Below are 5,296 nucleotides of genomic sequence, written 5' to 3' on the forward strand. Positions count from 1 at the left end.
AGGGGAAATGTGCGGTAAAGGGGCGGGGCCGTTGATAAAGCCAGGCGTGATTGGCTCTTCCTGAAACGTCTCAAACGCCGCCTCGGGTCCTTCCGCAGGACGTATTGGCCCCTCCTTCTTCTCGAGACCCTACCCCGGGCTTTCGCAACACCTAACTGCTAGAGGTGCGGTGGAAAAGACGGCTTCTCTCATTGGCCGATTCGTAAGGGACTGTTCGGTCATCTGTTACCATAACAACCCATTCAAGGAGGCGAATAGGGCTGGGGAATCTGTTCGCGAGGCCAACCCCACCAGTTTAAGGGGGAAGTGCGGCCAACCCGTCTTCGTCCCTCCCTCTGCAATGCCCTAGACTCTTAATGGCTCCGTCAGTCATCCTCCCTCCCGCCTGCCCGGGCGCCGGAGGCCGGGGGTGGGGGATGAGGGGAGTGTCGGCCTGTCCCACCACCCAGCGCCGCTCGCGGCTCAGGTGCTCCCGAGAGTCCGGGCGGGTCCAGCTGCCCGGACAGATTTGTCCCACCCGGAACTAAGGCCGGGAGGGAGGGGTCGAATATACCCGGAACCTCGAAGTCTCCGGAGAGTGGACTCCAGCGCGCTGCTTCTCACGTCCACAAAGAAAAACACCGAGGCCGTCCTTCTGAGTTGAATCCCCAGGAAAATGCCTTTATTTAGAGGTTGTGTGTGAAAGGCTTTTCCCTAGGGATTTGAAGCTCTTTGGGGAGCCCACTCAGTCTTCACGAAGGCTTTCCTACAACAGCCACACCCAGTCCCGAGCCTGATGCCCCTCTCAATCTTCTGCCCTTCCAAACAACCCTAGAACGCGCGATCTAGAGTACGCAGAAAAAAAAATGTATTTCTTACTTGTAAGGATCGTTCCCCAAGCTTCTAAAATACTACTTGGATTTTGCAAATGATGCTCTCGAAACAAAGCATTCAAATAGTTCTGCCATGGAGCTGCAGCATAACACAATAAACCAAAAGCGTATTTTTAAAAATATGTAATAACTTGAAGGAATTAGGTATTACTTATAATTTGCTTCACCATTGTCCTCAAGCTATTAGAGACTTAGTTGTTCTCCAGAGATATCTCTCTAAAGAAATGAACGAAGTTAATTCTTTTGTTGCATGTAAAGTAACATTTTCACTTGGTTTGGTTTATTTTTAACCAGGCTTATTGACCTATAGTTGATATATAATAAACTGCATGTACTTAAAGTGTACAAGATTGTATTGACACAGGTATTTTTCATTTCTTGTTAACGTGATACCGCATACGAATGAGAAGTAAAGCCTGGGGAGGAGAGCTTGTCTTTTCTCGTTTGAAGCTAATGAATATTGTTGAATAGATATTTATTGATCTCAGTAATTTCTTACCAGTGTTAGGGTATATTTAGATCTAATAAATAAGGAACTTTCAAAGTTCCTATTTTCTGGAGGGAAATATTTCAGGTAAAATAGTACTCTTTTTTTCCTTGTAATTTTAGAAGTGAATTTAGTTACTAAACTTAGAGTTGTAGAAAATATCTGCCTTTCACTATTGTTTTATATATCCTTTTAATAGCCAAGTGAAAATTTGTAAAAATAAAACGTTTTCAAAGCTCTGATTTGCTTTCTATTGTATCCCTTCCAGGCCACACAGGAAACAATGTATGCTTGGCATATAAATCAACAAATCTGGGTACCCACAAAGGATGTAGGAAAGCAATCTTATTCGATACCCTACAAGAATATTTTTTCTTTATATCCTCAGGACAGACCACATACTAGATAATCAGTATTTTTAAATATACAACTGAATGCATGAAACTTCTCCCATAAGAGTTTCAGTGCCAGTTCTTTCATCAGAATATGCAACTAATGCACTCTGTACCAACAGTAAGCCCCAGTTATCTGTGCATGTCTATGCTAGGTGCAGTGGTAAAAGTGATAGGCCCTTTACCTGGCCTTCCTGGAGTAATATGAAGAAGTATGACATTGGACGAGGAAACAGGGTATTCCAGAACTATTTTCAAAAATCAAACCCACTGATTATTGTGTTTCCACAGAATATGAAGTCTTTCCATTCTTTTGAGGAAAATAACTGTCCTCCTCCCTTGGTTCATAGTATTTACAAGAGAAGTTAATTCCTCCTAACACAACCACTGTTCTAGGCAATTCAGTACCCTTCTGATGTAAATTTTTGATGTCATCAGAAAGACTGAAATGAATATACTAAACATAGAAAGTAAAAGGGAAGTAAGGGAAAAGAATTAAAAACCAATCCAGAGAAAAGAATGAAGAACCAATCCCTTTAAAGACAGATAGTGAACTAGCACTGCCAGCAGGTGGAATTTCCTCTTTAACATGTGAATCCAGTGTGTGTAAATAATATGCAGGAATATTTACACTAATATATATGCATATGTATATGTACATATGAAATATTTACACATTATATAAAATACACATGTTTTGCTAAAAACATGAACACTTTACCCATTTAAACATAATTATTTACTTATAATTATAAAATTAATGTATGCTTATATAAAGTATTCAACTACAAGCACATAAATAAATGAAATGTCCCTCTTTCTGACCTGGCCACAAGGTAACCATTATTCACAGTTTAATGTGTATCCCTTCATGCCTCTTTCAGTGAACACTCATGCAAACACAATGTGCAGCAGATTTTTATTTCTGATCTTTACAAAAATAAGGTCACTGTATATAATTTATTCGTTGTTTTTTAAACTCAAGACATGGGCATCCTTTCATGAGCAGTCCTAAAGCTATATAATCCAAAGCATTTCTTTTTAAAGTTTATGGCTTAGAAAGATAGCTTTCACAAGAATAAAGCCATTCTAAAACTAGCATGTAGGAGATACTCAATGAATGTCTGTTGATTGATCCGGATCTTCTGATTTCAATTTCACTTGCTTGTGCACTGTGTACTCCACCGGCTCAAACAGACAAATGCAGGATTAGCTGAGAGAACCTGGACAGAAGCGGACCTAACGTTACAGAATTTAGAGATAAGAGATTATCAGGGAGGGAAGGTGACTGACAATTCAAATGGTGAGCTCACAAATTTGTTCCAAAAACCAGTTCACAGTTTTTGGGCTTAGGAATTTTATTTTTCCAGAAATCCTAGTCTTAGCAATCTTTTCACTTACTTGCAGAAAAACATGATTTAATGGATACAATTTCTCAATGTAAGTTTTGCTCCCATCTACTTATCACTACTATTTGACAATTCCTTCCAGTGAAGGAGGAAAAAAAGCAAAAGAACATGTAGCAAATGAATACTAGTAGGAAACTTCCCAAATATTATAGATAATTTTCTTGGTAAAAAGTTGCTCTCAAAGAGCCCATAGTCTGCTGGGTGAGATAAGCAGTTATACCAACAATCACCATACAGTGTGACAAGAGTCAGACTATACAGTATGACAAGATAGCAGTGCAGACCGGGAGCATGAAAGAAGTATCTAAATCAGACTGGCATGGTCAGGGAAGCCTTTCCTGAATTGTTGACAGTGGGCAGGTTTCAAAGCAGTAAATTGGAGTAGCTAGATTGAGAAAAAGGCATTGCAGGCAAAAGCCAGAGGCAGATCTAGGTTTTGTGGGCCCAAAGCACATAAAATTTGGAAGACCTTCTTGGAAAAAAAGAACGCACTATTACATATATAAAATTTTAGGGCCTATGTAAGTGAGATTTCATTATTTTCACTGTATATCCACCTATTTGAAGAGACCTATTCAAAGAAGGAACTTGAGATCTGCAAGCATTTCAGAACAGATCAAACTATGTGTGTAGGAGAATTTATGAGGTAAGAGCCAATCAATCATGTGTGACCTCTTAGGAGGTTTATAGGATAAGAAATGGGAGTCTACCTAAGGATTTTTATAGGGGAGCAGCCAGATTTTTGTATCGAAATGGTCATTCTGGCAATGCCAGGTTTGGTAAAAATTACATTTCTTTAAAATCAGTGTTGTCTCCTGTTGTGTTTAAGCAAGAAATGATGTTACTTTTTCAATAGTAACTACAGTGTAAGTTTCATGGTGGGGTGGGGAATAGATAGATATACATCATGTTATTTTGACATACAGGTTTGGTTGTAAAGTTTACTCTGAGAATTATGTGAATTAATTTAAACTGCATCACATTCTAAAATTCATTTCCCAGATTGTTTGCTGGTTGAAATTCCTATGAGTCAAAATAAAAAGTTCTTATCTTCTTATTACTTAAGTCACTTTGTGGTACTGACTTTGCTTTGAGAGACCCAGTTCGTCTAATTCCAGGACTGTTCTGTATCAGGAAACAGGAAACAATTTGGCCAAGGCAAGAACAGAGTTTGTTATTAGATGAATGAATTAAACTGATGAAATACGTGCATGTACTGCTTGGAGAAACCACAGCTCCAAATAGTGATTTAAAGCGTGGAGTCTGATAAAATGATTTTTGATAAAACAATTTCTCTGTAACAGTTTCTTAGCCTGATTATTCTAAGAAAGTAACTTCTTTAAGCTTCCATTTTCTCATACGTAAAAAGGAATTAATGATTTGCAACAACACGGATATATCTAGAGGGTATTATGTTCAGTGAAATAACCCAGGTGGAGAAAGACAAATACCATGTGATTTCACATATTTGTGGAATATAAAAACAAAGCAAAACAGAAGAAACAAAGCAGCAGTAGACTCATAGACACTGAGAAGGGACTAGTGGTTACCAAGAGCGACGGGTGGGGGAGGCACTGGGGCGGGGTTGGGCAGACGGTGGATAAAAGGACACAATAATTTGCAATCACAATATAAATTGACCACGGGGATTGTTGAACCACTGTGATATACATTTGAAACCAACATAAGATTGTAGATTAATGATACTTCAGTTAAAAAAAAGGAATTAATGACAACTCATCCCATGAAGTTATTAGGATGCAATGAGACAATACATTCTATTGTGGGACTTTACCATGGCATATTTGACCCAGCAATTCCATTTCTAAGAACACAAGACAGATTTACTTACACATATGGGAAATGAAGCAGGTATAAAGTTGTTCATTTCAGCATGGCTTAAAGTTGCAAAAAACAAAAAATCAAAATGTCCACTAGTAGAAGACAGGTTAAATTATGGTACATATATGCAATAGGACAGTAGTTCTAAAACTTTTTAGTCTCGCGACCATGTTTTGCTCTTAAAAATTATTGAGGACCCCAAGTAGCTTTAGCTTGTATGGATTACATCTATCAATATTTATCATTTTAGAAATTAGAACTTTGAAATTATAAAAATAATTATTCATTTAAAAA

This window comes from Manis pentadactyla, chromosome 9 (assembly GCF_030020395.1).
Source record: "Manis pentadactyla isolate mManPen7 chromosome 9, mManPen7.hap1, whole genome shotgun sequence".
In the NCBI taxonomy this organism is placed as follows: Eukaryota; Metazoa; Chordata; class Mammalia; order Pholidota; family Manidae; genus Manis; species Manis pentadactyla.